General features: G+C 40.7%; 1 long non-coding RNA gene across 1 annotated transcript in view; it reads right to left on the reverse strand.

Moving 5' to 3' along the window:
* Positions 1-9,811: 9,811 nt before the first annotated feature.
* The window catches only part of LOC117096701, a 44,878-nt gene continuing 27,034 nt past the window's right edge, over positions 9,812-27,655 (reverse strand). The window contains exons 3-4 of the long non-coding RNA XR_004442594.1: positions 21,141-21,211; positions 9,812-12,052 (exon numbers count right to left, since the gene is read on the reverse strand). This is a non-coding gene — a long non-coding RNA (uncharacterized LOC117096701). The remainder of the gene's footprint in view (positions 12,053-21,140; positions 21,212-27,655) is intronic.

Here is a 27,655-nt window from a genome sequence, read left to right on the forward strand (position 1 = left end):
AAAACTATTTTCTTTTTTTTTTAATTTTTATTTTTTAAGATGGAGTTTCACTCTTGTTGCCCAAGCTGGAGTGCAATGGTGCTATTAAGGTTCACTGCAACCTCTGCCTCCCAGGTTTAAGTGATTCTCCTGTTTCAGCTCCCAGGTAGCTGGGACTACAGGCACGCGCCACCATACCCAGCTAAGTTTTGTATTTTTAGTAGAGATGGGGTTTTACCATGTTGGTCAAGCTGGTCTTGAACTCTTGACCTCAAGTGATCTGCATGCCTTGGCCCCCCAAAGTGCTGGGATTACAGGAGTGAGCCAAGGTGCCCAGCCAAGAGATATTTTCTTGTGGAGGTGAGACAAGATGGGGTCCATTGCACAGGAGAAGGATTTGGCTTTTGATGGGAACATGTGCAGTTCATCTTTGGCAACAGAAGGAAACACAGTATATGGGAATGAATCTGATAGTTTCATGTATGTGGTGGAAGGAGTATGTTGGAGTTCTCATTGCTTTTATTTTTTCAAAGAAATGGAAAACATCATTATAAACTGAGAGTAAGGTAATGAAAGAGTTGTGGGAGATTAGGGTAGAAATAAGAAAAGGCAAAATTATTGTCTAGGAGGGCAGGAGAATGAAAGAGCTAAGGAAAGTTATGATTACTGAGTGCTTCTAAAGGGCTGATGTGAATTTAGGAGTGATAGGCTTAAGGTGAACCCAGTCAGCGTCTGTGTGTGTGTGTGTGTGTGTGTGTGTGTGTGTGAAGTGGGAGTCAAATGGTGGTTGAATCAGCACATTGAAAGTCCTCACTAAATTAAATAATTAGTGATGTTGAGATGATAGAATGAATGAGCAGGAAAGCTCAAAGAAAGTAAGACTAAAGATACCTGAAACTGGGTTCAAGAAGATGGGGTGGGTGCAATTAATATTGATGATAAGATCTACCTGTGATTATAAGAATGAGGAACTATGTTAAGGGGAGAATTAAATTACTGAAATAGGAGAGACAGAGAACCTTGGAGACCATGGTACTGGGAAGATCACACATAAGAATATTGAAATCATGGCTGGGCGTGGTGGTTTGTGCCTGTAATCCAAGCACTTTGGGAGGCTGAGGTGGGTGGATTGCCTGAGGTAAGGAATTCGAGATCAGCCTAGATAACATGGTGAAACCCCATCTCTACTAAAAGTACAAAAATTAGCTAGTTGTATTGGCACATGCCTGTAATCCCAGCTACTCTGGAGGCTGAGATAGGAGAATCACTTGAACCTGGGAGGTGGAGGTTGCAGTAAGCCAAGATCATGCCACTGTACTTCAGCCTGAGCAAGAAAGCAAGACTCTGTCTTAAAAAGAAAAGAAAAAATAAGAATATTGAAATCACTCAGAATACTACTGGAGGGCGTTGCAATGGCCTTGAGGCTAAAATCATTGAAGGATGAAGGGGATTGGCCCAGGTTTGTATATAGATGACTACAAAAAGGAGAGGTAGTGAGTGATATAATCTTATAGTATAATCTTCAAATCCAAGGTGTTTTTCTTTTTCTTTCTTTTTTTTTTTTTTAGAGGGAAGGGGTGTAAATTGTGTAAAAAAAGCAACAATAAACAAAAGGGGCAAACATCACACCTTCAGGTTCAATGATATAGGGGAATATGGGGAAGATCAGCCACCTTTGGAAAGTTTTATAGAAGATAAACTGTCCTTAGGTGCAGCCAGGTTTCACTTAGGGGAGGAAGATGAAGGGATAATTCAGAGATGTTGAGAATATAAGAGATTTTGTTGATAATGGACTATGAGTTCCAGAGGACATTTTCCAGAAAAGAAGATAGGTGAGTGGTTAGATTAAGGAACATATTTTGCCACATGGAAGTGAGAGCCCAAATGATAAGTAATTATATGCAAAGAATCTTAGAATTCTGGTGGTGTCTGACATAAATAGGAATATAGGGATGATGTGGATTTCCAAGGAAGTTTGTGGTGGTGAGGTTGGAAATGCTTTCTTTGTATGTAAGTGAGTGTGTGTTGAGGGGGCAGTGGTTGAACGGTTGATCTTTTCAAGATCAAGCAAAGTTCGATGGCTTTATGATTCTATCGTAAAAGTAGTAAACTTTAAAAGATATTTTATTACTAGGTTTTAAAAAACACCCCAATGAAACAATTGCCTTCATAAAATCAAGTATAAAATGGTTATACAATAGTTCTTAGAAAATAAAGTAAAATAAAACAAAACGAAAGTTTACGTATGTACTGGCAGGACTCAGAAAAGGAATAAAAATAAAACTCTCACAAAAATGAAGGTTTCCTATTGGAAGAGACACATAAATAAAGACTATGCATGGCTGAAAACAAATAAGTGACCTAGAGGAGAGGATTAAGAAAAGTGATTTAAGTAAAATGCTCAAGGACAGAGGGTTAAAATGGATTAGAAAAAAAATGATCGCAATGGAAGGTGAATAAAGAAGATACAACATACTTGTAACGGACATTTCTATTTTGCTTTTGGAGTTTGTTTTAACATGGTGATAAAATATATCTTTAAAATAAATCAGAAAAATAATTTTATATGTAAATACATATATCATAATATATATTAATATATAATATATATGCATATATATTACACATATTTATATATGAAGAGACAGACATACCCTGGAGACATTGGGCTACAATGATAAACCTTGAGACATGTATTGGTTAGGTTTACTAGACTTCAAAGGTGAGAATCAATACTTTAGGCCACCAAGGAAAGTATCAAGTCACTTAAAGTTCTCAGTCTTCTCCATGGCAATTCAGATTTGGAGAGCAGTGAAGCAGTGCTTATAAAATCTGTAAGAAAAAAATGAAACTTTTTAAAAAACACAGCAGAACTGTTGCTTGTGTATAAGGGCAGAAGATTGATATTCTTGAGCATGCAGTAACTTAGAGAATGTATTTCCTGAGAATCCACTAGAGGATGAACTTCAGAATGAAAGTTGGAAGTATGGAAATAGGACTTACGGTGAATGTGAAATTCCATGTAACAGTAGGACCAAGACTAAAGTAAATTTGAAGATCATGATTGCAGAACAAAACCTTATAAACTCTCCCAGTGTAGAAATGATTTTATTAAGAAAAGCTGAAAGGAGAAGAGGGAAGAAAAATGGTAAAAGATATTGTAATACATGCTGGCATTCTAATCCGTCACAGCCAGAGGTTAAAAGATACCATGTCACAGATGTGATATTTAAACATATAATAATCCACTAAAATAGGGTGGTAAGGAACAGGAAGGGCATGTGGTAGGGAATTGCCAGGCACGGACTAGAGAATAGAGGAATAAGTATTGAAGTAATAATAGTTATAAAGACAACCACTAGAATAATAACAACCCAAAAATCAAACCTTCGAAAATATCAGCAGAAAAACATGTCCACTCAATTAAAGAAAGAAAAAGAAATCAGACTTTTGAATGACAGATTTAAGAAGATTAAGTGATAAAAGCAAAGGAATATTAAATATGGTTGTTTGGGGATGGAAAATGCTTTTGCCATTCTTAAATGTTTTCTTCCATGTGGAAGCAGCTCAGTTAGTTTTACCACTTCTGGCCTCTCTCTGCCTCTTTAGGCCCTTTGCCCTAGGAAAGGTGAAGTGATTTCTGTATTTGGTAACTAGAAAAAGTGAAGTTACCATGCTCAACTCAGCTCTTTCTGTTTCTCCTTGAACGTAAACTGCCCTTAGGGGTAAATGAGTTCTAAGTAGCTGCTTGAGGCAGTGAGTCTTACGTCTGCATAGGGCTTGAAAAATTTCCCCTGCTGGGATAGGTGTCTAAGAGGGTACATTGCTTAAATTCCGGTTTTCAGAATTAGAGGGCTCACCTGTCTATGATTAGAACTCTTAGAGGTCTCACCTGTCTATGAATAGAACTCACATCTTCCAACCTAGTCTTTATTAATAATAAACATTGTATTTTGGCCTGATATTCTTGTTCTAGTCTCTCAACTTATTTAGTACATAGGTGTGGAAAGATATTATGTCTTGGACCTAATCATAAGACCCTAATAACATTGATGTGTTGAGGTTTTTGAGGGGCCAATTCAACGAGTGGTTATATCTACTGTCTTAGGACAGAGTCTGGCACATCGTAGGCACCTCATACATTGTGGTTAAATGACTAAGTGGCAGAACTTTAGAATTTTAGAGGAAAATGGCAGCTAGTTGGTCTCTGATGTGGCTTGAAGGTGAAAGGATGGAAATGCAGGAACTGTAGAGTAGCTATCTTCCATCTTGCACACAGAGCAAAGAGACGTGTTTTTTCAGAGAGAAAAGAATGAACCAGATGCTGCAGAGTTCAGCTGAGATGAGAGTTGTTGGGGACACAGGGGAGATCTAGTTGTGGTTATCTTATTTATTGTGGGCTTTTCCAATTTCCGTTTCCAGACCCTCAGGGGACTCTTCTGGGCTCTGCACCCATGGATTCTGTGAGATGTACTTGTATACTCCTAATAAACCCCTTCCCTTCCCCCTTTACATTTTTCCTTTAAGCTAATTTAAAGTGGATTGTTTCACCTGCAGTTGAAAGACTCTTAACTAAAATCTGAGATGCTGAAGTCCAGAGCAGCTGGAGAATACTTTCTAAGTTTACACGTTTTTGAGAATTTTGTGTCTGGGCAAACAGCCAGAATGCTCTGTAGGCAGAGCAAGGGCACTTTCATGGCAAAGAAATAACCCCAGGGTTTTCCTCAGCTGACTGTAGTTGGTGAGTCTGAAGTCAAAGTCTCACAGGACCATCAGACTTGGAGAGAAGCCATAGAATCTAGGAATATTTTTTAAGATGCAAATGCTAATATAAAGCAGTTAAAACCCCCAACTTCCCACCTCATGAATCATCAGCAAAGTGTAGAGCTCCTGAATGCTAACAAGTTGGATACTACATCAATTCTACTCTGTAATTCTCTAAATTCTACCAGTATCACAGATGGAGTCCAAAAACAAAATAACAGCCTGCTCCATTCTGATTTAAGTTCTCATTTGCCTGTGCCCTGCTTTCCCAAGAGCCCAGTGACTGATTGCAGACCCTTGATTTCTGTGAGCTTAGACTAATAGGTATGGCAGGCATACATTCTGGGCTGAAGGTAACCAGAAAGCCAGCAACTCGATGGGAGGAACATTCATTGCACAAGCTGAGAGTGAAATGATCTTCTCCATCAGGTGGATAAATCCAGTTAATAAATCAATCCAAACTTTTGTTGAATAAAGTAAGATTGTCACCCCAGCACCCACACCAATGTCTGGCACCCAGCAGAGGTGCAACAAATATCTGTTGAACATTGAATGAAGTCTGTTGAATCTTTCTAATTTTTCTCATATTTTATGTTTCTCTCTGTTACCGCAATAACGTCTTCATTTACTCAAGTATTTATGTGACTGATGCCTATTTTTCCAACTAGAGAAGTTGCAAGAATGAGGGACAGTGTCTATTCCATTCCTGTTGCAGTAACAAAGTACTGGAGACTGGATAGTTTATGAATGACAGAAACTCATTTCTTTCAGTTCTGGTGGCTGGGAAGTCTAACGTCAAGGTGCCATAAGGTTTGGTGCCTGGAGAGAACCTGGTCTCTGCTCCCAAGATAACTCCTGTGGCTGTGTCCTCTGAAGAGGATGAACACCATGTCCTTCCATGGCAGAAGAGCAGGAGGGCAAAAGGGTCTAACTAGTTGTCTCTAGCCTTTTCATAAGGTGACTAATCAATCCATGAGTGTGACGTGCTCATGGCCTATTCGCTTATTAAAGGCCTCACCTCTTAATACTATTGTATTGTGAATTAAGTTTCAACATAGGCCAGGTGCAGTGGCTTACGCTTGTAATCCCAGTACTTTGGGAAGCAGAGGTGGGCGGATCACCAGGTCAAGAGATTGAGACCATTCTGGCCAGCATGGTGAAACCCCGTCTCTACTAAAAATACAAAAATTAGATGGGTGTGGTGGCGCGTGCCTGTAATCCCAGCTACTTGGGAGGCTGAGGTAGGAGAATTGCTTGAACCTGGGAGGCAGAGGTTGCAGCGAGCCAAGATTGCGCCATTGCACTCAAGCCTGGGCAACAAGAGCGAAACTCCACCTCAAAAAAAAAATTTTTTTTTCAACATAAATTTTTGAGGGGCCATAAGCCCTCAAACCACAGCAAACCACATTTACATTTTCTCATTATTTTTTTCCCAAGTGCCTAGCACAGTGTTTGCATATTGCCTGATCCTGAAAAATATTTTCTGGATAAATAAATGCTGTCTTGATTTACAAAGTGTATACTTGGCAACTACTGGGCTTAGAAGACTGAGTGTTTAATTTAGATGGAGGTCCATGTTCCTGCCTGTGACCATTTGACAGATCTCTTGGCGATGATATGAGTTTTCTCTCTTTTCTGCTGCCTACATGCTAAGGGATTGGCACCTTAGCACTTGGCCTGTTCCTTCTCTTCTGCTTGGAATGGAAGGGCTGATCTTTATAAAATCAGGATCTGCCAAAAGTAAAAGTAGCAATCCTAGCTGTCTGTCCTATCAACAAGAGGAGATTTATTATGTAGGACCAAAGGGATATGTGTTACAGCAGGAATACTGCACAAGTCGTCTGCAGGCGATGCCATCTGGGGTGCTATCTCAGCTCTGTAGACCTTCTCTTTTGCTGTCACTTTTGTATGACCAACTGGGTCTGCCCTTAAGACTCTGCAGTAAAGCTGGAGAAGGGAATGAAAGGTTGGGATTCTGCTGCTCAAGAAACCCGCAGCACCCAGACCTGCAATGGGCCCGGTTTCTTTGGAGGCTCAGGAGAAACATTTTGGCTATAGGAGGACAGGGTTTCCTGCCTTTTTCTCCCCTTTTTTTGTTGCTTTTATTCTTCACACCTAATCAACAGGGGACCTCTTAGCATAATAAGATGTTGCATTTATGCTTTACAGGGTGGTCAGCATCAGCAAGAGAGAAGGTTTGTGTTTTGTTGGGGCTTTCCTCTGCATCTTCATGGACTTGATGATACAGATTGGAAGCAGACAGCTGAGATGGACCTTTCTGGCCTGAATACAAAGGACTACATCAGACTACTCTTAACTAAGAGTGGAATGGGCATAATTGGGGAAAGCAGTGGAAAAACTAGGAGGGAAACTAAGGGATTATGGATTTTAGGAGATCATGAAGGCAAGAACTGGCACTGATTGGAAGGTGATTTACATTCACCAGAACTTCATTTGCAAGTAGCAAAAACTTAGTTTCAAAAAGCTTAGGAAAGGAAAAAATAAGAGGGATGAGGGATTTATTGACACAGATTACTGAGAAGCCTCAGAGGTAAAGGAAGCATTTAAGCATGGCTGGATGCAGGGGCTTAGGAAATATGACCAGGAATTAGTCTTTGACTCTGCTTTCTTCTACAAAGCCTTCATTCTCAGGGAGGTTTTGTTCCTTCCTTGTGTGGACAACAAGGTTCTGGCAGTTTGAGACTGACATCATAGAGTTTTCAGATTTAGTAAATAAAAGTAAAGAAGGCTCTGTTAAGCTGAATTTCAGATAAACAACGAATACCTTTTTCAGAAGAAGGAGGCCCCAAGTAGTATTTGCACTATCCTAAATATCGCATGGGATCTTTATTTATGCTAAAAGTGTACTGGACATTCTGTATTTTATCTGGCAACACTATGACATCATCCTCACAGCAATGATTTCAGAGGAAACATCATGGTTCCCTCTCTCACAGGGTCTGTTCTTAAAGTGGTTCTGATAGGTCAGCCTAGGTCACGTACTCATCCCTGTGGTTGGTGAGATAGGTCCATGTAATGAAAGACCCCAGTGGCAGAGGCAGTTCAGGCAGTTAGTAAATCTTTGTAAAACAGTGCTTTGTGCCAGGCCCCCTTCTACGTGCTGGAGATCCAACTGTGAACAAGACAGAGAGGTGCACGGCTATAAGAAGCTTTCTTTCTAGTTGGGGGAGGGTTGGGTAGGCAATGAGCACATACACTTATAAATAAATAGGATAATGTCGCGTACTGAGAAGCAGTATGGAGATGTTAGAATAGGGTATTGTAGGAAATGTCAAATGTCTGTGGCTGTGTGTGGGTTGAGTTGTTCCCCGCCTCCCCCAAAAAGGATGTGTCAAAGTTCTAATGCCCAGTGCGTATGAATGTGAATTTACTTGGAAATAAGGTCTTTGCAGATGTAATGAAGTTAAGATGAGGCCATATGGTGTTAGGGTGTGCCCTAATCCCATTTTGGTGTTCTTATGAGGGAAATTTGAGACAGACACAGAGAGGACAATGCCACTGGAAGTCATGCAGCCACAAGTCAAGAAATGCCATGAATGGCTGGCAGAACCTAGGAGGGGGCATGGGGCCAATTTTCTCCTAGTGCCTTCAGAGAGACATGACCCTACCGACACCTTGAGTTTGGATTTTTGGCCTCCAGAACTGTGAGTGAATAAAGTTATGTTTTTTGTTTGTTTGTTTGTTTTGGTTTGGTTTGGTTTTGAGACAGAGGAGTCTTGCTCTGTTGCCCAGGCTGGAATGCAGTGGTGTGATCTCAGCTCACTTCAATCTCCACCTCCTGGGTTCAAGCGATTCTCCTGCCTCAGCCTCCTGAGGAGCTGGGACTACAGGCACACACCACCATACCTGGCTAATTTTTTTGTATTTTAGTTCAGATTAGGTTTCACCATGTTGGCCAGGATGGTCTCGATCTCCTGACCTCATGATCTGCCCGCCTGGACTTCCCAAAGTGCTGGGATTACAGGCGTGAACCACCATGCCCGGCCAACTTGTGTTGTTTTAAGTCACCAACTTTGCAGTCATTTGTTTCAGCAGCCCCAGGAAACTAGTACAGGTACAAAAGTGTGGGCTGGGTGGTCAGGGAAGACCTCTCTGAGTAAGTAACATTTGGGTTGAGGCCTAAAGGATGAGGAGGGTGCAGCTGCAGGGACATCTAGTGAAAAAATACTTAAAAGACAAGGAAGAGTAAGTGCAGAGCCCTGGGAGTGGACGTGGCAGCACTGGGGCCAGTGTGGCAGGAGTGTAAAAGAGAAACAGCAGAGAGGGGAGTGCCCACAGCAAGGCAGGCAGACTTTTAGAAGAGACTCCTGGGCAGCAAAACTTGGTTTGTATTCTAGTTCTGCTATTTCCTCATTGTGTGATCGTGTTTCTTCTTGGAATATAGATTCGAGTTTCTTCAAGTATAAAATGTCTGTCCGTGGAAATGCTTCTGAATCTATCAAGTGCTAGCTCCTAGGTCATTCTGGTTTGTTACTTCTGTGCCCTTGAATTTCCTATGAAATTTGAAATTTCCCACCCTAACCCCACTTGGATTTTTACTGCCTTTCATCATCATTTGCAATCTGTTTTAGCCATACCTTCTAAAATGCTTTGGTATTTAGAAAGTCCATGTTCTCTTGACTTCTAACAATGCCTGTGTCCATTCCTGGTTCTGCTTTTACTGCCCCCTGCAGGGTGCTTGATGGCTCATGGCTGTGAGCCTGGCTCCATTAATGCAACAGCAGTAGTAATTTAAGTGAGTTAGCTTTGGCACTGAGACATCCATAGTTCTTTTGGGACGAAATAGCTTGCAGTTGCACAAAAGCTAGGGTTAGGGGATTCAATGTGTGGTGTGAAATGTCATTGACTTGGATACACAAAGTTGATCCCCTGACCTTGTCCTCATAAGCAATACAACGCAGCCAACTGGCCCAGAGTCATGAAACAAACCCTTATCTCATATTAAATAAGAATGGCTTTTTCTTAAGCCAGTGGTTCTTGAACCAAGTGATCAGAATCACTTGGAAGGCTTATTGTAGCACATACTGCTGTTGTTGACCCTCAGATATCCGATTTAGTAGGTCTGGGATGGGGCCTGAGAATACGCATCTCTAACAAGTCCCAGGCGATGCTGACATTGCTAGTCTGGGGACGACATGTTGAGAACCATTGTCTCAAACTATCACAGAAAGAAGGTGAATATCAGAAAACCATCACACCAGTGGGGGGTTGAAAGTAGGCTGGGAGTAAAAGCCTCCTGGAAGATGTTTCCTTCTTTGTCAGGAAGCAAGAATTGATTGTGAAATTTATGTACCTAAGCCCTCAAGAAACTTTTAATTTAGAAGACAGAATAAAGAGAAGAATTAAGAAAGACTGCATGGACAAGACATGTTTGGACCAGAGATACAGGTGAGAAACAATGGGGAAAGATATTTCCAGTGCTGGGATCAGTGTGGGTGAAGATGTAGAGGCAAAGAAGCATGAGAGATCATTGGCAAGTCCTTGGTTTTAGCCAGAACAGCAGGTTTCACATGATTTTGACCACAAGCCACAGTAAGACAAACATTTGACCTTGTGTACTCAGTACAATATACATTTTCTACTGTAGTTGTGTGTGTACACATTTATATTTATCTCCAATAGATCTTCGTGAAACATTTACCATTGTATATACAGAATGCCTTAAATTTTCTATTCTGTTCCATACGGTTTTACAGAATCTAGAATATAGTTTTATTCCATATAGTACACCATGGGGAGTATAGCAGAGTGTGGCTTCTGATACAAGGCTGTCTGGGTTCAATCCAGAATTAATCACCTTGGGCAACTTATTTAACCTCCCTGGGTCCATGTCCTTACCTGTAAAACAGGGATGGCAAGACAGCTTATTTCCCTAGGGACAGTGTGAGAAGTATGTGAGTCTATGCAAAGTATTTGGAATGCAGCCTACTATATAGAAAGCCATATACATATTTGTTCTTTTGCTATAAATTTCATTTTAAAATGCTTTCGTCACATACTTTATTGATTTCAGGACCTTCTCAATGAGCTGCTGCCTGCAGCTTAAAGGACTAGAACTGAGGTTGAGGTAGGTGGGGGTAAAGCAGATGCGTGATGGAGTTGGGGCATGTGATGTTTGGGATCCACAATAGAGAGGCTCTTGAATGCCAGAGTGAGGACCTTGGACTTCGATCACTGGGTAGTCGCGGGCCATGAAAGAGTTTGGGCACAGTGGTGTGATCAAAGCTGCACCGAGGAACATTAATCTGGCTGCCATGTGAAAGCTGCAGAGAAGTGAAGACACCCTGGTTAGCAGAGAGGAGACAGACTGCGGTCCAGGTAAGAGGCGATCTGGACCCACCCGAGGGGAGAATGGTGGGAATGGAGAGAGGAAAGAAACATGAAAGGAACACTAGAGGCCACACCGAGAGCATCCACCACCAAAGAAAAAAATGGCTCCATAGGCTGGCAAGCGAGCCGGAGCTCTGTGGTCTCCCTCTCCACTTGAGAACAGCATTGGAAGAACTGCATCTCCCTGTCACCCTAACTGAGAGAACCTTCAGTGGGACATTAGCTTCCCCTGAAGATGCAAATGGAATGGGAAGTCCAACACTGAAACGCGTTCTTTGTAGCCCTGCCAGACGCCTAATCTGGGACCGCTCCTCAGCAGGTCCTTGGAACTGGCAGCAGTTATGCCAATGAGTGAACAGATGAGTTACTCAAATGAGAGAACATTCCCCAGGAGAGCAACTGGAGTCACTCTGGATGCTGAAGAATAATCCTTAGAGGTTAAAGCAGCATCTGTGACCAAATCTTCACAAAAGATCTGCAGCCTGAATTTTCAAGTTGCTAATGAGATCCTTGTTTATGATGTTAGATTCTTTCAGAGGCTTAGTGGGGGGTAAGGAACCTGAGTGAGTGGGGAGAAGAGACCGACTCCTAAGAAGGTGGATAATTAGTCTTCTCCAAGGCTTAATCACGTCCTGATAATTTAATTTAATTTAAATGGTGCTGTGAGTTCAAGTTGGTCTTTTCAGGAGCCTGTGATATGGCAGGTTGGAGCAAATCCTGTTGTAGGCAGAGCGGACAAAATGCATTTACCCAAGTCAGCTGTGCTCTGTGTATTTTGCAGTGGTTTTCTCAGATGCTTCTGGAACATTTATGTGGCTACAGCATGGTCAAGAGGGTGTGGTGCTGGCCTCTCAGAGCATCCTGTTCTGCAGCACTCTATCCAATGAAGGCAACTCCCACATCTCCTCCTTGAGGGTTTCTCATTTGGTCTTTCGTTGACACAGGCTTGTTCTTTGCCCTGGATAGCCATAAAAAGAGCAAAGATTAAATGCTTATTATGAATCTGGTTCTGTTCTAATTTATTTACCGTATTACTTCATTTATGTTAATCCTGTGTACTATATTGTCCCATTCCATTTGAAGGAGAAGGAAACTGAGGCACACATGATTTATGGAGTGTTTCTGAGGTCCCAGAGCACTCGCTTGGTGGATCTGGGATTCAGACCCCAGTCTATCTGACTCTAGAACCCACAAGTTCACCTTCCCGGAGCTGTCTTGGTCAGGATGTAGGAACTCATGTTACTCTCTTCTCCAGGTGGATTTTGATATGTCACTCTTCCTGTTCAGGTCTCCTCTGGCTTCCAAGGTCCTCTCATAGTTGGTCACTTTAGTGCACAGGTAAAAGGCTATCTGGAGGTGACAGCCTCACCCCAGCACATAATTCCTGGTCCAATCCAATCCAATGGAGCCTCATCTTCCTCTTTTGAGAATCAGGACACAGACAATGTCTTCCAACTTGGCTGCACTCTAGGAAGTTGGAGGCAAGTCCTTCCATGATTAGTCCTAGGGAACTGAGGCTGGGCAAGATTAGAAATTTTTCATGGATAATATTTTAGAATCGAAGGGACAGGTGTAATTTCTATGGATGTCATCCAGACAATAGACACAGAGGGCTCCAAGTGACTTCTGAGAAGCCTTCCCAAACCTAGAAAATGATATTCATTCATTCATTCATTCACACATTTATTTAGCATTTACCATGCACTGGAAACACTGTGGTAGGCACTATGGAATTGATGAATGAGATATCATTCCTGCCCCATGGCAACCACAGTCTAAAGGGGAGATGGACACTATAAAAAAGAATAAATATAAAATCAAAAATTGTCAAATGCAATGAAGCATCACTTCCCATGATGAATAAGGGTGCCTCATTTTTGTGGCCTAGTTAAGAAAGGAAGAGGTTCATACTGGGATATTTTCCATTATATTCACTACTGTGTGTGTCATCCATTTGGATAAAAATATTTCCAAAATGTTTACTTGGTGTGTAAGAGGATAAGGTTCCAGAAGAAGCCCCATCCTTTCATGATCCCAGACTCAAGCCACATGTGGTTGGTTAGGCAGTAATTAAAGGTGAAATGAGGGCCCTTCCAGAGGGCCCAACTCTCTGGTCCCTCTGGGATACAGTGTGTGTGGTCAACAAATGCTGAGGAAGTAAAGATAGACAGTCAGAATAAAAAGTATTTTGTACCTCTGTGTGCCAACATCTCTTCTGGGCACTTTGATGTTTACTATATGTCTCAGATTTTCTCTTTAAAGCTCTGTGACCCAAGCATATTTTCCTCATTGAGGGGTTTGGAATTTAAAGACATGAATGAATTTCCCAAAGTTGTCCAACTGGCAAAGGGTAAAACCAGGATAGAAAAAATCTAGATCTTTCTGACTGGAAAGTCAAATATTTGTATTATAAATTTCTCTTCTCAGCTGAGAAGAAATTATGGAAGAAGAGCCTGGAACTAAATCACGTACAGTTTTGAGTATGGAGAACACTATCCAGGTGCAAGGTTGTTTCATGCCATGAATGTTAAGCGTTGTCACCTATGCTCTATTATCTACTTGACAGTGTCTGTCCTGTTGTATAATTCCATTACATCACGTTGCATTGTAGTGTATTGCATTGCAGCTCATTCTATTCCCTTTCTTTCTTCCTTTCTTCCTTCCTTCACATTGCAGCTCATTCTATTTCCTTTCTTTCTTTCTTCCTTCCTTCCTTTCTTCCTTCCTTCATTTCCTCCTTTCCTCCTTTCCTCCCTTCCTCCCTCCTTTCTTTCTTCCTCTCCTTCCTTTCTTTCTTCCTTTTCTTTTTTCCTTCTTTTCCTCTTTCTCTCTCTCTCTCTTTCTTTCTTTCTCTTTCTCTCTTCCTTTCCTTTCCTTTTCTCCTTTCCTTTCCTTTCCTTCTCTTCTCTTTTCTTTTCTTTCTGATGGAGTTTTGCTCCTGTCGCCCAGACTGGAGTGCAATGGCACAATCTCAGTTCACTGCAATCTCTGCCTCTCAGATTCAAGCAGTTCTCCTGCCTCAGCCTCCCGAGTAGCTGGGATTACGGGCACCCGCCACCACACCCAGCTACTTTTTGTGTTTTTTAGTAAAGATGGGGTTTCACCATGTTGGCCAGGCTGGTCCCGAACTCCTGACCTCAGGTGATCCACCCACCTTGGCCTCCCAAAGTGCTGGGATTACAGGCATAAGCCACCAGTGCCTGGATGAATAAGTTGCACAAGTCATTCAACAAGTCTCCATGTACCAGTTTCCTCAGATGTTGTCCTAGTCTGTGCATCACACTGGCCTCTTGTAGGAGGCCAGGGTTTCTGTGGTCTATCCATTTTGTTTAGGCTGAAGACAGGATCATTTAGGCTCTGTCAGGCCATTTTGCTATAGCTCAAGTGTTAGACATTACTGCCAGCTCCCTGGCAAGTTCCATTGTTTCAGTTACAAAAGCAGTTTGTTACCATCCTTAGCAACCCATCCGCATGAACAAGTTGAAATAAGTGCTTTTAACAATCATACTCTTAAGACTGATGTCCATTATTAAAGTCATATATAGCTCATTCCTCTTCATCTCCAATCCTTGTTTCTGGGGTCCAATAATCTCATGGACTCATGTGACCATAGTGAGTGCTCTCAGACAGTGGTTTTTGTGAGGGGAAAAGAACAGAGTCAAGTCAAGCAAACAAGCAGAATGTACACCTCATCAGTGCCACCTGTGACCACATTCAACCACCTGTCTTCTTCCTGCATCTTTAATCAGAATGAGAAGGTGACTTGCTTTTTACCTACCATCCATCCCAAATTTGCCCTCACAGAAATGAGGGCTTGTTTGTTTTGTTTTCCCTTCTTTTTAAACTTAAAAAGACATACTTTAAAACTTACATAAAATTGCAAGAAAATAGTAAAAAGAATTCTCCTACTATTGTATTCACAGTTCCCCAATTATGAATATTCTTTATCATTCAATATCTATATCTATGTATCTGTACTCATTAGCTTTGTCTCTTTGTCTCTTTACCCGTTAGCTTTGCTGTTCTATATCCATTACTCTGTAAGTATGTTTGTATCTATCTATGTATTTATTTCTGAATTATTTGAGATCAGGTTACACGCGTGAGGTCCCTTTACCCCAAATACTTAAGTATCTCCTTAAAACAAAGATATTATCTTATATAATCAGAGTACAATGACCAAAATCAGAAAGTTAACATTGATTTAATGATACTTATCTAACCTACAGACCTTATTCAAATTTCACCAGTTATCCTAATAATGTAAGTATATTATTATACAAATGTAAATAATACTTACATTTACAGCCAATGTAAGTATTATTTATAGCCAAAGCAATTTCTGGTCTAGAATTCCACCTAGAATCATGTGGCACATTAAATTGCTATCTTTTTAGTGTCTTTTAATCTGAAATAGTTATTCACTCTTTATCATTCATGAATTATTATTGAAGAATATAGGCCAGTTGCTTATAATGGCGTATGTTTCAATTTGAGTTTGCCTGATGACTAGATTCATGAGGTTATGATTTTTTTTCAGCAGGAATATCACAAAAATGATGCTGTATCCTTCCCAGTTTGTCTGTTGGGCAGCATATGATCACTGGTTTATTTATTAGTGGAGGGAGGCTTCTTTCCTAATGACTCAAGTTCATTTTTTTTTTTTTCTTAGTACAACAAGCACCAATAGCAGAAAGGCACAGTTTGGTATTTAGCCATTGCTAGAAATTCCAAGATCACTTTGACTTCCTTAAAACACACTTTCAGTTCAGAACATGAACATAAAACAGCTTGAAGCTTTCTGTTTTCTTTATCTTCTGATGTGAGACAGTCACAACCAAACTTTTAAGAGATTTGCTCCTCTTGCTATGCTAGCCCAATGAAGAGATGGGAGGAATCAAATGAGATAGTAAATGAGAAAGTGGCTTGTAAACTGTGACGTGTGATAGAAATCCAAGGGGCTCTGATTGTGATGAAGGTTATATTCTTCGATTTCATGGAGAAAAGAGGTTTCAGGGAGTAGGATAACTGTATGTTTCAACTTGATTGCATCACGGGATGCTCGGATATCTGGTTACATGCTATTTATGAGTGTGTCTGTGAGGATGTTTCCAGAAGAAATTAGCATTCAAATCGTTAGACTGAATAAAGGGAATGGATCTCCCCAATGTGGGTGGGTATTATCTAATCCACTGAGGGCCTGAATAGAAAATAAAGGATGACAAAGGATGAATAGAACATAAAGGAGGATGGAAGGAAGGAGCCTTTGTCTTTCTCTCTCTGCCTGACTGCTTGGCTAGAACATTGATCTACTCTTGGTGCTTCTCCTGGTTTTCAGACCTTCAGACTTGGACTGGAATCTACATGTAAATCTACAAGCTCTCCAGCTCTTAGACCTTAGAACTATACCTAAATATCTCTCTCTCTCTCTCTCTCTCTCTCTCTCTCTTCCTCTCTCTCTCTCTCCCCCTCTCCCTCTCCCTCTCTTACAGGGCAGTTGTTTACAGAATATCTCTCAATTGGAGTTTGATGTTTTTGAGAGACAATATCTATCTGTCTGTCTGTCTATCTATCTATCTATCTATCTATCTATCTATCTGTTTTTTATCTATCTATCATCTATCTATTATCTATCTATCTATCTATCTATCTATCTATCTATCTATCGATCCATCCATCTTGCTTCTCTAGAGAACATAGACTAATGTAGGTGAGAACTAGGATCCCTCCCCCACTGAGAATTGTTCAGGGCCCTGTACCCCAGGGGAAGAACCTATTTCCTTTCTTTCTCTTAGATCCATTGCTCACCTTTTCTTCTGCCTACAATCCTAGAAGTTCCAAATCTTCCAGGAGGAATTCTCCGAGTTTGTCCTTGCTTCATCTCCACCAACCTGAGTCAGCGAGTTTTTCAACCTTGCTATTTGTACCCGTGTCCAGGTATTTAATATACGTACACGCACTGTGTGTTGCTGGCCCCTGAGTGCTGGAGGGCATGAAAATATTAACTTTTGTTCATGCAGAGAATTTGCTATTAACTCCAATGCTTCCTTTTTTAAAAAATTTTATTCACAGAAACCTGACAAGATTTTTACAGCTTTTTCCAGCTTATCAACCCGATTCAAATATCATAGAGGTTATTTTACCTTTCCTCACCCTATACTTGCAAGATTGTTTTTAGTAGATTTTTCTCTGATTAAAAATAAATCATTCTCATGGTAGAATATTTGGAAAGATCAGGAAAATCTAAAGTAGAAAATAATCCCTCAAATCTTAACTCCCTGAAACCCTTATTCTCATCCTTTTTGGATTTGTGATTCCAGTCTTTTTTCCTTTGGTACATTTTTAACAGATTTAGAATATTCGATATTCACAATATTGTTTGTATCTTTTCTTCTCAATTTACTAACTCTGTTCCCACTTCAAGGTACTGTTTAATTCTCAGCTCGTCTTTGAAATAACCTACTGACCCCCAAGCAGAACAGAAGATAAGAACTAGGCTTATCCCACCTCAGATGGAACAGGAACTTGCTTGACTCATTGGTTGGTTTATATATGGGGCAATGGAAGGCAAAACACTGGAGAGCAGGCACTGTAGGATGAAACGTGTGTGTTAGAGTCTCTGCAATTTGACTTACTAGTTTCGTGACACTGGAAAACGTTTCCTAAAAATTCCACATCTCAGTTTCTTCTATTGTAAAATAGGGATAATTACATCTACCTCTGCAAGTATGGTGTAGATTAAAAGACTCATAGCTCATAGCTTCTTCAGCCTCATAGTACACACTCAGTTAATGGTGGTTCAATAACTTCCCTTATCTGTATAAGACATCTGAGTTTTCCTACAATGAACCCATTCCCCTTCTCTTTATTACAGTGTCCAATATTTCAGGAAAGCACTCCCAGCCCACTCAGTCATTGTGTCATAGCCCCAGGGATATAACTCCTAGCCCCAGGGAGAGATACCTAATCCCAGCTCAGTCATTGATAATATGATCTCTCTTTTACTACAGTTGGTTCAGGAAGGGCCTGTAACCCAAACTGAAAATCAGTGAGATACAGTTATGGAACTTCTGTATGACTTCTGGAACAGAGAAGTTCTCTTTCCATTTGTCTAGAAGCTTGGATCATGTAAGCATGGAGCTTGCAGGAACTTCTGCACTCTGGCCCTGCTGTTTCTACCAGTGTGGCGAGGAAATGGCTGATAATTAAGCAAATGCAATAAAGACCAGAGTTGAGGAATAGAAACATATCCTGTTAACATTGTCTGACCCACTGGATCTAGCCTTGCTTAAAACTAAATACAAAGCTTTTCCTTTGAATGAACCACAAACAGCCACTCCTTGACCCCTTTTTAAAGGCTGGCTTGAGTTGGGTTCCATTATTTGCAATCAAAAGAGATTTGATCAAGATACTTTTCTGGCTTCTGCTTTTCAAAATTTGAAGGTTCTATGAATCATTCCTCAGAGCAGATTAATTTGTATCAAGAATAGTCCATTCAGGTGCATTAGGGCCAAGTGGTTAACATTTACTGAGAGTACCTTCCAGCCTGGGGCCAGATGCAAATCTTCACCAAAATGGAGACAAACACACAGGGTGCTTGATAAAGCACAATGTGAATTAACATCAGCCACCCTGTACAGCTTGATCCGAAGGCTGACGTAGCAAAAGTTAATGAAGACCAATATGCAGTTTGACTTCTCTTCTTACTATTTATTCCTAACTAGTATTGAAGGAATCTTTTTATTTTTTTAAATCATGTATTCTTTTTCAATTCTAAATCTTTCCCTTTCTCTCTCTCTCTTGCTTTAAGGAAACCCATCTACTATGCACACTTCTTCTGTTTCACTCTTTTTATTATTGTGGTAAGGACATTTAACATGAAATCTAGCCTTTTAACAAATTTTTAAGTGGATAAGATCATATCGTTACCTGCAGGCATGATGTTGTACAGCAGATCTCTAGAACATAGTCATCTTGCAAAACTGACACTGTATCTGTTGAATAGCAATTGCCTATTTCCTTTTTCTTCTAGACTCTGGCAACCAAAATTCTACTTTATGGTACTATAAATGTGAGTATTTTGGATATTTCATATAAGTGGAATCATGTAATATTTGTTTTTCTGTAACTGGCTTATTTTACTCAGCATAATGTCTTCCAGGTTCATCCACATTGATGAATATTGCAGGGTTTCTTCTTTTTCAAGGCTGAACAAAATTCCATTATATGTATATGTAAACACACACACACACACACACACACACACACACATTACATTTTCTTTATCCATCCTTTTTCCATCAATGAGCATTTAGGTTGTTTCCATATCTTGGCTATTGCAAATAATGCTGCAATGAATATGAGAGTGCAAATATCTCTTTGAGAATCTGATTTAATTCTTTTCGATAAATACCTTGAAATGGAATTGCTGGAATATGGTATTCTATTTTTAATTTTTTGAGAAACCTCCATACGCTTTTCCATAGCAGCTGAAACATTTTGCATTCCCACTAACAACATACAAAAGTCTCATTTCTCCATGTCTTTGCCAATACTTGCTACCTTTTACCTTTTGTTTGTTTGTTTGTTTTTTTGAAAATGGCCATTGTAACAAGTGTAAGTTGATATCTTACATGGTTTTGATTTGTATTTCCTTGATGGTTAGTGATGACAAACATCTTTTCATATACCCGTTGGCCATCTGTATGTCATTAGACAAATGTCTATGGAAGTTCTTTGCTCTTTTTTGTTTGTTTGTTTGTTTGTTTTTGAGATGAAGTCTCACCTTGTCACCCAGGCTGGAGTGCAGTGGCTCAATCTCGGCTCACTACAGCCTCCACCTCCTGGGTTCAAGTGATTCTCCTGCCTCAGCCTTCTGAGTAGCTGGGATTACAGGTACTCGGCACCATGCCTGGCTAATTTTTTGTACTTTTAGTAGAGATGGGGTTTCTCCATGTTGGCCAGGCTGGTCTCAAACTCCTGACCTCAGGTGACCCACCCACCTTGGCCTCCCAAAGTGCTAAGATTGCAGGCGTGAGCCACTGCGCCCAGCCTCTTTGCTCATTTTTAATTGGGTTATTTGTTTGTTTTTGTTATTGATTTATAGCAGTTCCTTACATATTTTGGAAATGAACTTCTTAGCAGATATATGGTTTGCATTGTGAATATTTTCTTCCATTCCTTAGGTTGCCTTTCACTCTATCGTTTGCTTTCCTGTGTAGAAGCTTTTTAGTTTGATGAAGTACCACTTGTTAACTTGTGCTTTTGTTGCCAGTGCTTTTGGTATCATATTTAAGAAATCACTGCCAAGACCAATGTCATAAAGCTTTTCCTCTATGTTTTCTTCCAGGAGTTTTGAACTTTTGGGTCTTATCTTTAAGTCTTTAATTCATTTTAAGTTGATTCCTGTGTGTGGAGTAAGAAAAAAGCAGGGTTTTTTCGACAGCATTTGTTGAAGAGACTATCTTTTCTTTCCCCATTGTGTATTCTTAGCACATTTGTCAAAGATCAGTTAACCGTATACACATGGGTTTATTCCTGGGCTTTCTATTCTGTTCTATTGGTCCTCTCTCTCTCTCTCTCTTTTTCTGTTTTTTTTTTTTTTTTTTCCTCTCTTTTAGACAGGTCTTGCTCTGTTGCTGAGGCTGGAGTGCAGTGGTGCAATTACGACTCACTGCAGCCTCCACCTCCTAGGATCAAGTGATCCTCCCTCCACCTTCTAGGCTCAAGTGATCCTCCCTCCACCTCCTAGGCTCAAGTGATCCTCCCTCCACCTTCTAGGCTCAAGTGATCCTCCCACCTCAGCTTCCCAAGTAGTTTTATGATCACACACCATAACCAAGTTGAGTTTATCCTTGAAATGTATGAATTGTCTAACACACAAAAATTAATTAATGGGATACAACAATATAGCACATTAACAGAATGAAGGAAAGAAATCATATGATCATCTTAATGGATACAGAAAAATCATTTGGCTGAATTCAACAATGTTTCATGATAAAAAGTCTCTCAACAAACTAGGACTAAGAAGGATTTTAACTCACCAATTTGAAGGCTGTATGTGAAAAGCCCACGGCTAACATCATACTCAATGGTGAAAAGCTGAAAACTTCCCCTGTAGGATAGGGAAGAAGGCAAGGATGATGGCTCTAGTCATTTCTGTTCAACATAGAACTGGGAGTCCTAGTCAGAGCAATTAGGCAAGAAATAGAAATAAAAGTATCTAAATTGGAAAAGGAGAAGTACAATTTTCTGTTTACAGATGACATGATCTTATAATTAGAAAGCCCTAAAGACTTCACACATACACATAAACAAAACAGAACTAATAAAAAAATTCAGTAAAATTGCAGGACACTGAATCAACATAAAAAAATCAGCTGTTATTTCTATACACTAACAATAAACTACCTGAAAAGGAAATTAAGAAAATAATTCCATTTATGAGAGCATCAAAAAGAATAAAATACTTAGGAATAAACTTAACCAAAGAAGTGAAAGGTTTATACAATGAAAACAATAGAACACTGATGAAAGAAAGTAAAGAAGACGGCCGGGCGCGGTGGCTCAAGCCTGTAATCCCAGCACTTTGGGAGGCCGAGGCAGGCGGATCACGAGGTCAGGAGATCGAGACCATCCTGGCTAACACGGTGAAACCCCGTCTCTACTAAAAATACAAAAATTAGCTGGGCGCGGTGGCGGGCGCCTGTAGTCCCAGCTACATGGGAGGCTGAGGCAGGAGAATGGCGTGAACCCGGGAGGCGGAGCTTGCAGTGAGTGGAGATCGCACCACTGCGCTCCAGCCTGCGCGACAGAGCGAGACTCCGTCTCAAAAAAAAAAAAAAAAGAAATTAAAGAGGACATAAATGAATGGAAAGATATTAAGATATTCTGGGTTAATGGATTGGAAGACTTAATATTATTAAAATGTCCATACTACCCAAAGCAATCTACAGATTCAATGCAATACTTATAAAAAATGCCAATGGCATATTTTACATAAATAGAAAAAACAATTCTAAAGTTCATAGGGAGTGACAAAAGATCTCACATAGTCGAAACAATCTTGAGAGAGAAAAACTAAGCTAGAGGCATTATACTTCCTAATTTCAAAGTGTTTCACAGAGCTGCAATAATTAAAACTGTGTCATTTAAAATCTCATCTTCTTATAGTTAGAACAGAGGTGCTTAGAGAAATGAGATATAATTCCACTTGCTGTGGTAAAGCCCTGTAATTTCATATATACATATGAAATCAGAATACACACACACACACACATATATTTTCAATCGGAACCACATTTTCAAATCTCTCAATCCCTTTTCATTTCAGACTGACTAATTATATAGAAGTTAGTGTTCACAGTTACAGTACTACTGATATATTACTCTTAAGAATTCATTTCAACTATTCTGAAAAGGCCTTGTTTTTTAATATACAATTGACACAGTTCTATCCACTTACATTGGATCACTGATATAATACAATTAAATATAAAACTAAACAAAATAGAGGGGCTTTAAAATCTATTAAATCTATTTTATATTGTAATTTAGGTATATGTCTATTTGGGGATGAATACTGTTAATTATGAATGTTTTCATTTGTGAATAACATGAAACGTAACTCAGGATTAACCAACGCCCACTTTCAGCCCTCCCCATTTAGAAGTGTGCTGTTGGTTCAGCTGCTGTGTAATACAGTCGAAGACTATGCGTCTTTTAATCTTTCTGTTCCACTAGCCTTAGCAGGCTTGCTTTGCCTATTCATATTTATTACCTAATAAATGCAAAATGGTTGCTGCAGCTCCAGATGCCACATCTGTGTCCAAGGAGAAAGAAGGAGGAAGGAAGAGCTCCAGCAATCTGTCCCTTAAATCAGGAAAGCAAAACCTTTCTGAAAAGTTTTCACCTATTTCAAAAAAGCAGGGTCATATGGCAAAGAGAAGTACAGTCATGATTCATCACTTGGGGATGGGCATGTGGCTACTCAGAATAAAATTGAGTTCTGTTAGAAAAAACGAATGGTGGAGGAGGCTGCTGAGTCAGCAACTAACACTGCTTCATGTGCCCACTTTGGATAAATAAGTTTCATTTCTACAGGCTAAAAGGCATACATGTGTCTAGGTATGTTCTTATATATTCCTAAATGTCAATATAAACAATATTTAGAAATGAATTAGCATAGGTAAAGTGTTTAGAATAGTGCCTATTAGGTGCCATAGAAAGATTTGCTATCATTCTTTTTACTGTTAGGTATCTATATATTTATATGTGCTTTACAGACAGTTTCTGAAAGTACTTCCTTTCCTCTTCATGATGATTACAACATCTGTTCTTTCTAACTCTAGGGGTACAAGCTGGAAAAGGGGAGAAATGAATCAGGCTACAGGCCAAGTGTCCATCACTGATTCCCAGAGATGCCCATTGTGTGGTAGGCACTTCCATGGGTATAGGCATCCCTCAGCTCATGGCCCGTATTCCAGCTTGTAGACTTTTGCTAAGGACGTCCCCTCACCAGTAACCAGCTCTGGTCAAAAGCTCCTGGCTGCATTCTTCAGTGTCCACAAACCCATAGAGGCTCCTCATCCTCAACTGTGGGATTGCAGCTTTTCCTGCTGGTTCCTCCTCTTTGCCCTGGCATGTCTCCAGATGTTGTTCTCCCTCTGCTCAAATAGGCATGGAGCAGGGGCAGATCAGATAGTCCAATGTCCAACCATCCTCCAACCCAACAAAATGCTAGACTATCATCATTGCATGTGCCCTAGTCTCTCCTGGGCATTCGTAAGAGTCTTCCTTTTATGTCGTGAAATGAGGAGTGACCCTTCTGCTCCCAATAAACAGACCCACACACATGACCTTGTCCTGCTGATGTCCTGGAATTCCATCTCTTCCTCCAGTCATTCATCTGCTTATATAGAAAGAAGATTTGGGGGTTTTAGCCTCCCCTTGATACCCTGAAGGGGTGTGTGTGGCCTCCTGATACTCATTTTCCTTTAGAATGTGGGCAACTAGAGGCCACTCTGCCATTTGCTTTGAGTTTGAGTAGCTAATTCTGGGTTAACAGTGAAAGTCCTATTTGATATCCTGCTACTCTTGTTATTTTAACCTAATTAGATATTATGTAAGTTGATAAAATGTGCATGTATGAGGAAATAGAGCAGTGTCTCCAAAAAAACTAAGTGAAATTAGTTAGAGAAGCTTGAAAAAGCTGTTATTTAAAAATGCTGTGCCATCAGATATATGTGAGGTAATACTAAGCGGTTGGAAAACAATGGTAAAATGGGAAGTGATTGTTCACTCAGATTGTTTCATGTGTTTCTTGACATCCTCATCCCATTTTAAAAGATTTTAAACTAGAATTGAAATGTAAAGGAGGTTCATAAAAGAAGATAGGGATATCCAATTTGCAGGCTCCAGCTCCAAGAACGGTGTGGGCCCTATGGCAAAAGGCAAACAAATATGCAATCATATGTTTTAGGTTGAAACCAAAGCTTTAGGGTATGTATATTCATTTTTAAAAGATTTCTCTAACCATCTTTTCAACTAGCTGTTTCTAATCATACTGGATAACAGGGCTTTTATAGCAGCTCATAGTACCAGCTGCCAGCCTCCAGGTGCCCTTGCAGACAGTCTCCCAGCCAGGGAAGAATGTGGAGCAGATTCCCATCTTTCTCACCGAGCCCCCTTCCCTCCTTTTCTCCTTCTTTCTTAGACTATCATTATTCCCTAGCAATTATTGAGTTTCAGCCTCCTTTTGTATCTCAGGATTCCTGCATCTGCTTCTGTTGCTGGCTGGGGGAGATGGAAAACTGCAAAGGCGAAGTGGCATGGGGGGAAGATTTGAGAACCATTTGCCTTGGGTTCCTTCTTGATTTTTTTTTTTTTTTTTTTGAGATGGAGTCTCGCTCTGTTGCCCAGGCTGGAGTGCAGTGGTGCAATCTTGGCTCACTGCAACCTCTGCTTCCTAGGTTCAAGTGATTCTCCTACCTCAGCCTCCTGAATAACTGGGACTACAGGCGCCCACCACAATGTCTGGCTAATTTTTTTGTATTTTTAGTAGAGATGGGGTTTCACCGTGTTGGCCAGGGCTGGTCTCGAACTCCTGACCCATGGTGATCTGCCCACCTTGGCTTCCCCAAGTGCTAGGATAACAGGCTTGAGCCACTGCACCTGGCCACTGCCTTGACTTTTTATCCCAGTTTTCTTCAACCACCTGGAGCAGTAAAACACAACCAGGTATCTATTCCTGTGAGGGTTAATACTGCACCAATAATCCTCATCCAGGCTTATAAGGCTAGTTTACCACACTACCGTAATCTTTTGATTGACAAGCATACCTGTCCTGTGTCTCTTTCCTACCACCCATAGACCCTTTCTATGAATATTGAATGCACAGTTATGCTTTTCAAGTCATTAGCTTTTATCTTCTTACCAGAAGGAATAGGGAGACAGAGAATACTGCTACCTATCTACCTACTTACATAGCTATGTGCTCATATATGTTTGTCTATCTACCTGTTCATCTTCCATAAAATGTTGTGCCTGGCACATAGTGAATGTCTGATAAATGTATATTATTGTTACTCTCCATGGTGAATGTTGTAATATTCAGTAGCTGATGATTTGATTCAATCTGTAATTGGCATTTTGTAGTTTTGTCCTTTGGCCAACCTCAACTTCTGATGTCTTCCTTTGCTTCAGTCTGTGTCTTTCCTAATTTTTTCCCTAACTCCAGGCCTGTTCTGATTTCTGATATGCAAAAACTTTCTTTTTTCCTACCCTTGGGTCCTCCTAGAGAGGAATGGAGAGCTTGATTCTCTGCTTTACCCCGAATATGGACACACAAAAAATAACAAACACGACTGCCCTTTCTGCCTCCTTCTTCCATTCTTCTGTTTTATAGCCCAAAAAAAGATTTTGAGACAAACTGTAGATTTTTAAAACTTCACAAAATAAAAAAGGCAACCCATATATCTGTGGCACATATTAATAATAGCATCTGGCCGGGCGCGGTGGCTCACGCCTGTAATCCCAGCACTTTGGGAGGCCGACGTGGGTGGATCATGAGGTCAGGAGTTCAAGACCAGCCTGGCCAACATGGTGAAACCCTGTCTCTACTAAAATTACAAAAATTAGCTGGGCGTGGTGGCGGGTGCCTGTAATCCCAGCTACTTGGAAGGCTGAGAATCGTGTGAACCCAGGAGGCGGAAGTTTCAGTGAGCCAAGATTGTGCCCTTGCACTCCAGCCTGGGCGACAGGGCGAGACTCCATCTCAAAAGACACAAAACACAAAAAACAAAAACAAAAACAAAAACAAACAATAGCATCCACTTGGGGTGGATATTGGACCATGCTTGGAAGTAGTGGTGGTGATACTGACAGCAGGAAGTTGAAAGCAGCTTCTATCCTGTCACTCCATTTTCTTCAACAGCCCAGAACACCCGGGTAGCTCTTGGTTCACCGAGGCTGTAAATATTTTCTGTCTAATTCTCTGCTGGACCCATTTTGTCTTTTCAAGGCTGCTTCTTTGTCAGAAGGTTTGCAGGCTTCAAAGAGCAGAGATGGTGTGTGTTTTAGGTTTCAGTGGCACCTGCTGCCGGGACCAGCCTTAACTATAGTGTGAGTACTCAGCAGCTCTCCCAATTCCTGGGATGTGCCAGGTGCTAATCTCCACACTATTAAAGAAATAAGGGAGGGTACTCACCTCTACCTGATGCAGCACAAGTGACTTCACGAGACTCACAAGTTCCTGCATGCTCTGGCCCCTGCTTACCTTTCCATCTTCATTTCTCAACACTCCTCATTCCGCTCCCTCTTCTCCTAGTTCCCTGCCCATTGCATTACACTCCAGCAACCAAGAGTTGTTTGCATGTCCCAGGACAAGCCTCACTGTCTCTCACCTTAGGGTCTTCCCTTTGCCTAGAATGGTCTCCTCTCTTCTACCATACCTTCTCATCCCATTCTCAGTCTTCCGAAAACTCCCACTTACTATTCAAGTCTCAATTTAGATGTTGCTTTTCCCAGAAATCTTTCTCTATACCTCAAAGACTTAAACGCCTGCCAAGGAGTCATGCTTTGTGCAAAGCACCTTTCACAGCATCACATGGGATTCAATTATCTTTTCACTTATGGATCTCTATAATTTCCATGAAATTAGGAACCATGTTAGCCATTATATCACCATGGCACATTTTAGGAACACAATCAAAATTCATGCAATAATTGACTGTGAATAAATGAGAAGCTACAACTAAACCTGAACAAGGCTTATGCTAGGCACCTACTCCAATTTAGATCCGACTCAGGAGACTGGTGCCAACCTATTGCCCAGGAGAGGACTTTTAAAATCTGTGCAGAGGGCACTTTTCAGCTTCCATGAGGCTGTTCATGCAAAGAGAGGTTGCTTTTAAGAGACCACTTACCCATCCACAAAAGGGGTCCGAAGCCAGGGAAGGAGCAAGTGCCGTGAGGGTGACCACTGCCTGGATTTAGCACTGTAACAAGAGGAGAGGGAGAGAAACAGACCTCATCCCTACAAGGGTATTAGGCTTCAAGA

The sequence above is a fragment of the Trachypithecus francoisi genome, unplaced genomic scaffold (genome assembly GCF_009764315.1).
Source record: "Trachypithecus francoisi isolate TF-2019V2 unplaced genomic scaffold, Tfra_2.0 Lachesis_group14, whole genome shotgun sequence".
NCBI classification, from domain to species: domain Eukaryota; kingdom Metazoa; phylum Chordata; class Mammalia; order Primates; family Cercopithecidae; genus Trachypithecus; species Trachypithecus francoisi.